This window comes from Pelophylax lessonae (genome assembly GCF_965119305.1).
Source record: "Pelophylax lessonae genome assembly, chromosome: 4".
In the NCBI taxonomy this organism is placed as follows: Eukaryota; Metazoa; Chordata; class Amphibia; order Anura; family Ranidae; genus Pelophylax; species Pelophylax lessonae.
Window position 1 is genome coordinate 390224557 of NC_138771.1, and position 13738 is coordinate 390238294.

Sequence of the window (13738 nt, forward strand, 5' to 3'; positions counted from 1 at the left end):
CCAAACATGTCCTCAAAAAAGCCCTATAAACGCCTGCAGCAAAAAGCAGGCTGACAGGCGAGAAGCCATATCGCTGTTCTGAAAGTGACCTAAGAGAAACGATCTTTTCTCTATAGCGTCACCCTGATATGGAAGGGTTTTGTCACCCTGCCATAGCAGTCAGAGTAAGTTAACCCTACACTACACTACGGTCCCCTTATTGCTAAATGACACTTTAGCAGAAGTAACAGAACTGCTTCTACTCTCTTCCATGTCCCTGTATTACAATGCTAGGAATTAGGCGGGGGCTATCTTATATACTGGGGGGCGTATTCACTAATGATTGGCCTATGGACCCCCTAGTCACTCCAATCACATTCCTAGCATTCTCCTGCCCCCTCAATTGGCTTTTACTGATGGTTCTGGTCCAATCACGGACTTTTAAAGCCCATTTCCTGTACCATTGCATTTTGGTCGGTTCTGGTTGCCGAATTCCGAACTTTTTCAGCAAAAAGTTCGGAATTCGGCCGAACCTCGAACAGCCAATGTTCGGGTCGAACCGATGGTCGACCCGAACCGTTCGATCATCCCTAGTACACCGTGCCAAACTCACTGGCCAATTTTTTGAACAACTGGTGTGATAGACCAGTGACCCCCCCAATACCACATATTAAAGTAGGGTGTTATTTAACAGTATAATTTTCTAAGAGTGTATTTTAGTCCTGCAAAAATGTGGCCTCTTGCTGTGTTAATTGTGCTACACACAGTGACAAAAGTTACTGGCCAATTATTTTTAGAACTGTTGTAATAAACCTGTGGCCCCCCAATACCACATATTGAAGTGGGGTGTTATTTAACAGTATCATTTTCTAAGAGTGTATCTTAGTCCTGCAAAAATGTGGCCTCTCTTGCTGTGTTAACTGTGCTACACACAGTGACAACAGTTACTGGCCAATTATTTGTAGAACAACTGGTGTGATAGACCAGTGGCCCCCAATACCACATATTGAAGTGGGGTGTTATATGAGTAAACTTTTACAAGTGTATTTGTGTCCTGCAACAATATTGCCTCTTTTGCTGAGAATACCACAGATTGAAGCGGGGTGTTATCTGAATATACTTTTACAGGTGTATTTGTGTCCTGCAACAATATTGCCTCTTTTGCTGAGTTAAGTCTGGTACACACAGTGCCAAACTCACTGGCCAATTTTTTGAACAACTGGTGTGATAGATCAGTGGCCCCCCAGTAACACATATTGAAGTGGGGTGTTATTTAACAGTATAATTTTCTAAGAGTGTATTTTAGTCCTGCAAATATTTGGCCTCTTGCTGTGTAAACTGTGCTACACACAGTGACAACAGTTAGTGGCCAATTATTTGTAGAACTGTTGTAATAAACCTGTGGCTAGAGATGGCCTTGCCGTTCGCAGCGAATTTTGCTTGTTTGCTACCCGCCAAGTTTGCAAACACATGGCGCCATATTTGTTTACATTGGGGAGAACTTTGACCCGTGACACAGCCGTCAGGTGGAACGGGACAGCCAATTGAAACATTCCAGCACATGGACAGTCCCCCTACCCTATAAATATACCCGATCTGGCAACCATTTCACATTCCGCTTTTTGCCAGTGTAGGGAGAGGTCTGCTGTGCTCGTCAGGGAGAGTTTGCTAGACACATATAGCGTTGTGAAGATCCACAAAAGTCCTTTCCAGGGCTGGTATTTTTCGGTATAGGTCTACTAGTATCTTTGGAGCAGGTATCCAGTGGTTGCTTTAGGGGCAGTTAGAGATCGGCTGCAGTCACAAATTGCTCTGTCAATGTCCATAAAAGTCCTTTCCAGGGCTAGTATTTCGGTATAGGTCTAGTATCTTTTGAGCTTAGGGAGAAGTATCCTGTGGTTGCTTTAGGGGCAGTTAGAGATCGGCTGCAGTCACACAGAAATCGCTTTGTCAATGTCCACCAAAGTCATTTAAAATGCTCCAATGTCTTTTAGGGTCTATTACAGTCTCTTTACTATAGGGCCAGGTATCCTGTGGTTGCTGTAGGGGCAGTTAGAGATCGGCTGCAGTCACACAGAAATCGCTTTGTCAATGTCCACCAAAGTCATTTAAAATGCTCCAATGTCATTGTAGGGTCTAATACAGTCTCTTTACTATAGGGCTAGGTATCCTGTGGTTGCTGTAGGGGCAGTTAGAGATCGGCTGCAGTCACACACAAATCGATCTGTCAATGTCCACAAAAGTCATGTAAAGGGCTGCAATTTTTTTGGTATTGCTGTGCAGTGCACTAAAAAGGGGGGGTGGGGGAGGGGGTAATCCACAGTATAATATACTTTGTAGAAAGCATATTATAGTGGATTAGTACTATTATTGTGTACTGTGCAGCATTGTGACAGGTGTGGTGGTGAGACTGAGCGTTTCTGCAGCAACACTACACAGTGACAAAGGCAATTATAATGTATTATAACTGGTGTGATAGACCAATTGCCCCCCCCAATGCCACATATTGAAGTGGGGTGTTATCTGAGTAAACTTTTTCAAGTGTATTTGTGTCATGCAATAATATTGCCTAGTTTGCTGAGTGAAGTCTGGTACACACAGCGCCAAACTCACTGGCCAATTTTTTGAACTGGTGTGCTACACCAATGCCACATATTGAAGTGGGGTGTTATTTAACAGTATAAATTTCTAAGAGCGTATTTTAGTCCTGCAAAAATTTGGCCTCTCGCTGTGTAAACAGTGCTACACACAGTGACAACAGTTAAGGCCCGTACACACGTACCGATCGTCGGCATACAAACGTCGGTGGACGAAGGATCTGCCGATTGTACGCGTGTTAGTATGGTGCCTCCGACAGATGTCTGCGCACAATCCGCGGACAAAAGTCTTTCGTGCAAACATGAAAATATTTGTATGCCGACACCAGAACGGACGATTGTTCGCCTGTCAGTACACAATTCGGCCGACAGACCGCAGATTTGCAAGACTGGGCATGCTCAGAAAATAGAAAACACAGGGAAAGTTAACCATTACATGACATCACTTCTGCAGTCGGCGGACAAAATTCTTGTGCTGTCCTTGTGCTGTCTTTGCACTTTTCAGCAGACACCGACATCCCGGGGAGAAAAGAGGAACATTTGTAAGCCGACCATCGGTACGTGTGTACGGGGCTTTACTGGCTAATTATTTGTAGAACTGGTGTAATAAACCTTTGCCCCCCCCCCCCCCCAATGCCACATAATGAAGTGGGGTGTTATCTGAGTAAACTTTTTCAAGTGTATTTGTGTCATGCAACAATATTGCCTAGTTTGCTGAGTGAAGTCTGGTACACAAAGCGCCAAACTCACTGGCCAATTGTTTGAACTGGTGTGCTAATTGAAGTGGGGTGTTATTTAACAGTATAATTTTCTAAGAGTGTATTTTAGTCCTGCAAAAATTTGGCCTCTTGCTGTGTAAACAGTGCTACACACAGTGACAACAGTTAAGGCCCGTACACACGTACCGATCGTCAGCATACAAACGTCGGCGGACGAAAGATCTGCCGATTGTACGCGTGTTAGTATGGTGCCTCCGACAGATGTCTGCGCACAATCCGCGGACAAAAGTCTTTCTTGCAAACATGAAAATTTTTGTCTGCGGACACCAGAACGGACGATTGTTCGCCTGTCAGTACACAATTCGGCCGACACACAGCTACAAATCCCAACACGCATGATCAAACCAAATGAGTTCCCGGAAGAATTTTCTCTAGTAAACTCAACATTTTATTCAGAAAGAACTTTCGGCTCGCGGAAGTCCAAGAAATAGGTGAAATGCGGAGCACATGCTCATCTTGATAAATGTGAGAAGAAGGAAGATGCTGCTCATAATGCCATACTTTTCTAATAAAAAGGCATGTGTTCTGTTATGATGAAGATAATGTTTGTCTATTCTATCTGTTCTATCAAATTTTATAATTAAATAATTTGAACTCTTCACCATTATTTTTGTATTTTCACACCAAAGATCTAACTATTGATATGACCCTTTATTCTTTTATGAATTAATGTCTAAAACATATTTTTCAGGTTATGCACAATATTAAACATGTTAACAAATTCAGATAGGCCATTTTTTATTTTCATTTTCTTTATTTTTTGTATCTCAGCAAAAAAAACCAAAGAAAACATCAATACTTTCCGTATAACTAAACATAAAAAAGGTCCATTTGGACAAAATTAAACTAGAAACTGGCAAACAGGGGTAAAATAAATAATAGGGGGTTACAAAAATTAAAGTTGCTGGTAACTGAAATCAGGTTGCCATGAGGGCAGGTTTGGATCCTGCTGGCCATATTGCCACTGGCCATGTGGCATTTGGCGAGGTGGTGGGTGTTGTGGAGGTGGAGGTGGAGGTGGAGGGCACGGGTGCTCCTGGCATGCATGGCTGTGCTCATTAAGGATCCCGTTTTCAGCCTTTTGCAGCACATCGAGGATAATTTTTCTGGCATACTGACACTGCCTGAGGTCCACCTTATCCAAAATTTTTGCCGTCATGTTGCCGAAGGACTCATTGGCCTCCGGTTTCCGACGTAGGGCTATGGTGGCCTCCTGGATAAATTCATCGGTTATGTCATCCACGTGCTTCCTCTTTTGCCTCCGTTTGGCAGGAGGAGGTGGTGGTGGAAAGAGTTCCACAGGCTCCTCAGGCTCCGCAGGCTCCCCAGGCTCCTGGCTGCAACCTGGCTCCTCCTCAGTGACACTTCCCTGTTGATGAAATGAACAATTGATTAGAATGTTATAGTGTATATAAAAAGTCATGTTTGTTATATTATTGTGAACAAATAGCAGACTTTACATACAGTGGCGTATCTAGGGTCTCCAGTGCCCTTGTTGAGGAGCTGTATTTGGCAACAACCCCCCCCCCCCCCAAGATCAATGTAAAACTGTAACCCACCCCCCAAAAAAAAAAAATTAAAGGGCATTAAAAGTTTCTAATTTGCCCCTTGTTTGCCCAGTGTAGAGCTCTCTAGTGGGCAATCATTGTCTCAGGTGTGAAAAAGAAAGAGAGGGTTGAGAGCTAGAGAGAGGGAGAGAAAGAGGGGGTGTGAGAGAGAGAGGAGGGGGTTGCAGAGAGAGAGAGGGGCCTGAACTAGCAGAGGGCTTGATGTAGGGCATTGAGGGTGAAGCAGTGCAGGGAAACAGGAATAAGGAAGCCACCTGCCTTGCTGACCCGGAGTGAGAGACCAGAGACATGGAAGCAAGGATGGATGTATCATTTGCAGGAGCTGTTAGTTTTGTATTAAAAAAGGTTGAGCCAGAGGAATGCTGAGGCTACAGCAGTGTTTGTTAGGACCAGAGGTGTGCTGGGGATGCAGCAGTGTTTGTAAGACCAGAGGTGTGCTGGGGATGCAGTGAGAGGCAGTCTCAGTCTCCTGGTCTTTTGGCTCAGCTGCTCTCAATGTTTTACACCTGCATGAAGCAGCTCTCAATGTTTTACACCTGCATGAATCCGCCTGCAAACTGGGGGTTCTGGGGTGTGCAGGCTGAGTGGATTGTTAAAATAAACAATAAAACAATGCCAATGTTTTTGTGACCCACCCCCCTTGGCCTGCGCCCCTGGCGGTTGCCTGTCATGCCAACCCCTTGCTATGCCCGTTTACATAAAGGGTCAATTATGGTTTAGCTTATAATTTTGTTACATGATTACATTTTAGCAGACAATATATTGTGAAATGCCATACCTGAGTAAAACTCTCCTCCAGGAAATCCTCATCCTGGCTTGGATCAACCGACACTGAGCCCTCTGCCGAAGTAGAAGGCAGTGTTGAAATTGACGGCCTGGATTCCATGGTGTCTGCCAGGAATCGCATGTTATCATAGTACCACAGCCGTGGTACATATACATTCCGTGCACCTGCTCCAGACTGGGTGGACTCCTCTATTTTTTTTAACTCCCGCCTGTAGGCAGTGCGAATACTGTTTATTTTTTTGCGTATATAATTAAAATTTGCCCCAGGACAGACGGGCTTGTAGAAGGCCACCAAATGTTCCATGGCCTGTTTTTTGAGTTTTTTATTTTTATAATCTGCGGACTTCACTTGCCACAAACACGGCAGTTGCCTGAACTCATCAATAAAACTTATTAGAAAGTTGTGGCTGGTGTAATTGTCCACCATATTGCAGGACAGTATATGCCTGCAAGACACAAAACAACACAAAACATATTAAAATAGCATGTATTTTGGCACATAATAAAGATATTCCTAATAAAAGCTGTATAGGGCCCAAAACACACACTTTCTATTAAAAGAGTCGTACCTTTGTTTGTGGGGAAAAGTCGTGATTCGCCGCTCGATCGTGCTCCAACTCTCGATATGTCCGCTAGCGAATCGTCGGCCGAACGATCTGGCGTCCTTTAAATACAGCGCAGGCGTCAACTCCTCCTCCAGTGGCGGGCTTGTGCAGGGGTGTGTACGTGCCGAAGATCAGGCCTACATGCGGCACTCACACCTGAAGCAGTGGAACAATCGTTTTTTAATTACGAACCATGTCTCAACAATCTGGGAGCTCAATTAGTGTGGGCCGAAGTGATTGGGCCACCCGAAAATCAAGGGCTACACCCATGACAAAGCCAGAAATGGTGGAGATGGTCTCCATTTTAGAAAAAATGGACTATGATGGCAAGTTGGCAAATTACGATCGGCCCAATGCCAGGAAAGATGGCATCATGGATAAGGTGGTGGCCTGTTTGGTAAAAAAATTTGGTGTGGAGCGATCGAAAGATCAGATTCGTAAACGGTGGTCTGACCTGAAACACCGTGAGCAGGATCAGCTTTCCCAAATCCATAGGATTTTGAAAAAAAGTAAGTTTTTTTTTTTTTTTTTTTTTTTTTAATCATGCAATATGTTTTTTATAATTTTGTGTATGTTGTATTAACATGTCTAGATTATAATGTCTATGTAAAAAGTTAGATTACTCATTTTAGTTGTCATGTCGTGATTTGATCGATCTATTGTTGATGTTTTAGTATATGACATTAAAAGTCAGGAAGCCATAGTTAAAAATATATGTATTGTGTTGCAACGAACGTTCTTTCCTGCACGAATCTTCTCAGCAAACATTCCTATTAATCACAGATTATTATTCAAACCTTTAAATAGGAGAAAAACGTAAACTCCGTGCCAAACAATGGGAAAGGAGGAGGAGAGGTTTGGCAGCTCCATCGGCAGTTGTGGAAGAAGAGGAGGACATGGGCCCAGATGGTGGCACAGATTCGACTAAAGGTAATTGGTTCCTATGCACTGTCAAACATTAATGTACCATATTTTTCGTAGATAACCATGTACATGTCTTCATATTTGTTACTAAAAGAGCTATCAAGCAGGGCACCATGTCCTAACAAATGTACCTCTTGTGACTTTTATGATATGGCCAATGTTTTGTATTATGTAGATGAAGACATTATGCCTGAGGTGATTCTGGTGGAGCCAACAAGTGACCAGACACCAGAACAACAAGAAGGTTGGTAGTCACAGATTTTTGTGTAGTGGGATCATAGAAATATGTGTATTTGCAATGATTGTTTAACCTTATATTCTTGTATTCCCTTACAAATTTACATTGCAGATGTTGCATCATGCCAGGATGTGGCATCCCCAGCCAGCTCAGAAACAAGATCTCCTGGCAACGTGCCAAGCAGCGTGGAAGCCACTTCCCCAAATCTTGAGGATCCCGGACCAAGTGTCCAAGAGCCAATTGTGTGCCCATGTAGGTTTTTTCAGAATGATTTTTATCAGTGTTATTTTTAGCCTCCAATTGTCAACACTAGTTCCCTATGGGAGCCTCTTTATTTGAATGGAAGTCGCACCGTAAGTCAGATCAGGATGCTCTGACTTGCGGGGCCACTTGCGTTGTGAAGATTTTTGAGGGGGAACTACACCAAAAAATTGAAGAACCCACCGTGGGTGTCCCCCCCAAGTTCACAACCCGGCCTTTTGTGTGTGGTATTGAGTTTGAGGGTATGCCCACAACAAAAAAACAGCGTGGGTTACCCCCAAAACCCCTACCAGACCCTTATACAAGCATGCAGCTTGTCAGGCCAGGAAAGAGAACGAGCAAGCGGAACAAACACCCCCTGGACCACAGCAGGACACATGCCCTCAACATGGGGGGGTTTTGTTGCTTTGGGCCAGGGGGCCTCTGCACCGCACACCCAAAAGCACCTTACTCCCATGTAGAGGAGGACAAGAGCCTCATCCCCACAACCCTGTCTGGTGGTTTTGTGGGGTCATGCGGCCAGGGGGTTCCTAGGACTTTGGAAGCAACCTTCAACAAAGGTTGGCCCCCAGATCCCGGACACCAATCACTGTGTGAATGGGTATGGGGTACATAGTACCCCTACACATTAACCACATAAATGGAAGTGTATGTGAATAACGACAGGAGACGTTTATGAAATGTTCTTAAATATCTTCATCCGGTCTTCTCCACTCTGCTCTTTGGATCTTCTCCTCTCCACTCTTCTGCTGTCCAATCTTCTGCTCTTATGTTGTCTGCTCTTTTGCCCTAGGCTCTTCTTCTTCCTCCTGTCCTCCTCCAATGCTGTTGCCGTGCATTTTGGCCGTCTCTGTTCTCTGTAGCTTAATATATATACATTACGACCATGCCCTCACAATGACGTCATCATGCGTTCACACCCCTAATGAATATATAGTAAGCTCAGGAGACCGGCAGAATCATCAGCAACAGGATCAGAGGAGGACAGGAGGAAGAAGAAGAGCCTAGGGTAAAAGAGCATAAGAACAGGGTAGGTATTAACTCGAGAGTAATTCAAAATAACCTGGACACCAAATGTTTCTCTATTATGACCTCATGTAGGTGATTCACATTGACTCAGTTGTATATTTTTTTACAGATCATGATTTACCTACTTGCACTTTAGCAAAACTAACACGTGAGGCACTGCAATGTTGCTCAGACCTCGAGCAAATCAAGGAAACAGCAACGGCATTGCAATCAAAAATGCGAGATTTTGTCGACATGATTGCCAAATTTTAAAAAGTTTTAAAGACATTTTTTATGTTTTTATTGGTTCCTTTTCTTACAAAAGTTTTGTAATATTTTATGATATTTTGATGGCACTCAGTTGTTAAGAGTGTACCCACGTTTGGGAAAAAAAATTGAAAACACACTAACCCTAACCCTAACCCTAACCCTAACCCTAACCCTAACCCTAACCCTAACCCTGTGAATGTTTTAAAAAAAAAATTTTGTACATTCAACAATGTGTGTTCCATTCTTTATTTGACTTTCCTTGGGGGGTCGAGATCTAAAGCTGTGTAAAGAAGCATTACATGTATGATGGCTGTCCTATTCCCATATTTACATGTTAATGACAGCATTTTGGACACTGCCATATGCGAGTTGCTGGAGGTGGCAATGAAATGTTAAAGATCCCAACCGTTTATACGCATATCACAGTGCGATCTGACATTTCATACAGGATTGGATCGTACAAGTGTGAACGACTGTGCAATCCTATCCTGATGCAGCTGAATAAATGCATCATGTGCGACTTTTGTGCGAGTGTAGTGCGAATTGAGACATACACTTTGTATGGCTACATTCACACTGAACACGCACACAAGTCGCACATGACCCTTTATTTCTGATGTATCAGGATTGGATGGCACAGTTCTTCAGACTTGTGTAATACAATCCTGTGGAAAAAGTAAGTGTCGGGTCACCCTTATGCGATGCAGGAAGGATGCAAAGTCGCAGACTTCCCGCATTGCATAAGTTTGACTCAACACTCAAGGTACTAGCAGTCCTAGTATTCAATATGGCATTGATATTGACAGTAGAAATCAGTGTAGGGAGATCAGTGTAATCTATAGTGTATTGCTTTTTCGTTGCTCTAGTTCACTTTCCATTACTTATATATATATAACACTTTGAGATGAACAATGATCAAGTTTCACATAACACTGACATATCCTAACATTGGTGGGCAGTGAGAAGGATGTAATAAATGAACACAACATAACAGGTGTAGGTACGTTGTTAATACCCTAATGTATTATATTAAATATATAGTATGGGCAACTTCTGGACAAGAACCACCAATGTAAGGTGACATTAGATGAACCTTGGGTGTGACCTAGTTCTCAATGTGACAGGGTTTGTGTACATTTTGTGGGGTGCAGAAGGCCCTTGTATTTACACCACTGGCTCAAAAATAACACATGGCCATCATCACTTTGGATCAGCTGGTGAGAGACTACAGTCAAGAAACACACTGATGAATGTATTAACCCTTCCAAAGTCACACATATATAACACATGATTAACCCTAATAATTGTGTTTGGCATATGTGCCCAAATGATTAGAATCCACAATACAGAATCATTGCAATTTTTTTTTAATGTGTTGAAAAATAAGATATCTCTGACATTTATCTTGTGTGTCCAATCTTTAACAAGATTAATGGGTGTGTGACAGTGATTGCTGCCAGGACACAGCTCCTCTCCCCACGAAATAGTCCAGATATTCCTGGCGGATCTGACGGGCCCTGTGTGATGCCAATGCTGACCGTCCAACTTCCATTGACGTCATGGACTCCACTTGGTTAGAAGGTTGGGCCTCTCCACTTGTACCTGGCATAGCAGGGTCAGTATCCAGTTGCTGCAATACATAATTTTGTGCATTCCTGCGTAGGAAGTTGTGCAAAATGCAGCAACACAAGACCACATTATCCACTTTGTACAGTGCCAGGTTTATGGACGTCAGGAATATCCGGAACCGGTTGGCCATTATCCCGAAGGCATTCTCCACAACTCTGCGAGCTCTGGACAACCGGTAGTTGTAAATCCTTTGGTCGGGGGTGAGGTTCCTCTGAGGGTAGGGCTTCATGAGATGCTCCCCAAGCGCAAAAGCCTCATCTGCGATAAACACAAAGCTCATACCCTCAAAAGTTTGCTCCCTGGATGGCAGGTTCAGAGTGCCGTTCTTTAGACGACGAGCGAACTCCGTCTGATCAATAACTCCCCCATCCGAATTGCGGCCATTTTTGCCAATATCCAAATAAATAAACCCATAGTTTGCATTAACTATGGCTAGCATGACTATACTAAAAAAACCTTTATAATTATAATAAAATGTGCCGGAATTCGGAGGGGGGACAATGCGGACGTGCTTCCCATCAATAGCACCCCCACAATTGGGAAAATTCCACTTCTCCAGAAATTGATCAGAAATCTCCAGCCATTGCTCTGCGTTTGAAGGAAACTGTGGGGAAAAAAAAAAAAAAACAAAAATTAGTGCTTGAGCACATCACATTATTAATTACACACACAGTTGTCTGTTAAATGCTTATGCAACTTGCTAAAAAAATAAACAACAGGAAGGCAAAGGTTTGGATATGGGGATGTAATATCTACATACATTTATTTTCAACCTCCTATTGTTCTTATATTGTAAAGGGCCATACACACTAGAAGATTCTCTGAAGACTTTTTCGTGCAGATTTACCTTTTCTATGTAGTGCAAGGGCCTACCAGATTGCATAGGATTTGAAAGTGTTTGTTGGACCTCATATTATTTGGTTTTGGTAAATCGAAAGGATAAATTGTTCTGACAATCTTCTAGTGTGTATGGCCCATTATACTCACCAGCTAGAGCTGAGATTTACAAACTACGGCCATCCAGCTGTTGCAGAACTACACATCCCATGAGGCCTTGTAATTCTCTGACATTCACAGACATGACTAGGCATGATGGAAATTGAAGTTCGTGAACAACTGGTGGGCCATAGTTTGAAGACCTCTGAACTTGAGCTTTGGTATATGCTGACTTGGAGATTTAGCATGTGGGTGGGGGATGGGTAAGTAAAACTGGGCATTTATACATCAATAAGGGCTTGTGGTCAGTGAAGGTTTTAACATCATTACATAAACATACACAATCCTAGGTGGGAATGGATGGACTGATGTATTTTAGATAAATCATTAACTAGGTACTAAAACATTGGCCAAGGAATAATTGTTTGAGGGAAAGCAATAAAATTAGATAAATTCGACATACTGTTAACAGGCAATGCGTTTAGGGACACATAGGAGAGAATGGTGGGGTGGTTAGTGGGTAATTTTACAAATGGTTAAAGATAATCTACATCTTTACTACTATGTGCATGCGGACAGAGGGTAGTTTACAAATAATGGCCTGTGTCAATTGCTGTACATCCAAAAACATCATAATTCGGGTGAAACTAGTAATACATGTAATGTAATGTAAAAAATCAAACATACCTTGATATAGTCCTTCTGCAAGACCTTGATGATGGCAGAGCAGGTCTCAGGGATGATGACTCCAAGTGCTTGGGGGGAGATGCCTGTGGTGAACTTCAGATCCTGCAGGCTTCTCCCTGTTGCAAGATACCTCAACGTCGCAATTAACCTTTGCTCAGGAGTAATTGCAAGCCGCATACAAGTATCCTGCTTCAGAATATAGGGGGACACCAGGGCAAGAAGACGGTAAAAGATGGGATCCGTCATCCTCAAATAATTCCTGAAGTCATCAGGATTATTTTCCTGGAGCTCCCTCAGCAAGGACATATGAGAAAATTGATCACGGTTAAGCAACCAATTTTTCGTCCAGGAGGTCCGCTTCTTCTTCCTATTGCTCGTACGTCGTCTCAGAGCCAAAACTCCAACACTAACGACAGCAACGGACGAATTCACGGTCGCCATAATAAATTCTCGAACGATGTCTCGGAAAATAGCGAAATGTCGTCAACCAAACAAATGCTACCGAAATCAGCGCGAGATGCCCAGAAGGGTCACGGCCAAACACTCACTTCCTCTTTTGTAGCGGCGAACGTGCGTGGAACGTAGTGACGTCATTTTCTGTCGGCAGACAAATGTCCTGGGCAAGTTTTGAGCACTTTTCAACAGACAAACAACAAACACACCAGCCGCGAACATTTGTAGGACGTTCTGTCGGCCGACGATCGGTACGTGTGTACGGGGCTTTACTGGCCAATTATTTGTAGAACTGGTGTAATAAACATGTGCCCCCCCCCCCCCCACATATTGAATTAAGGTGTTATTTAACAGTATACTGTTCTAAGATTGTATTTTAGTCCTGCAAACATATGGCCTCTTTTGCTGTGTTAACTCTGCTACACACAGTGACAACCGTTACTGGACAATTATTTGTAGAACTGGCGGACTGACAGACCCGCAGATAGGGAGGAGAGGCAGGCAGAACTTGCATTGCACAAGAGGTACAAAGCAGACTGCAAATGTATCAGGAGCAAGCCATCAACCATGTACAGTCACATCTGGCGCTCCCAGGATGCCGGCACATGGCTCTGCAGTGTGGGCTTGTATTAATGTGTCCGTTGCTGACACCAGTGTTGCCATCTGCAGCCTTTGCAGTCAACGTATAAGTCGCGGTAAGCCCAACACTCACGTAGGGACAACCCCCTTAAGAAGGCACCTGAAATCCCATCACCAAGCCCAGTGGGAGCAAAACTGTCAGAACCCACAAAGCCACACTCCATGCTCTCACCGTCCAGGCTCCTCCCCTTTCTCCTTCTCCTGTCTCCTCACAGTTGTCCAACACTCCACCTTCCATGATGCCGTCGTCACGTTTTTCTGGAAAAAGGCAGGCTTCTGTGGCTCAAATGTTGGAGCGTAAAAAAAGGTTTCAGTACAACCCATGTGAGCTCAATTTTGCGGAGTAAACAGCCCGCCACCAACTTGTGTATACTGTGAA

General features: G+C 43.5%; 1 protein-coding gene across 1 annotated transcript in view; it reads left to right on the forward strand.

The window, feature by feature from the left end:
- SLC4A9 (solute carrier family 4 member 9) overlaps positions 1 to 13738 on the forward strand; it is a 1068229-nt gene that overhangs the window by 595111 nt on the left and 459380 nt on the right.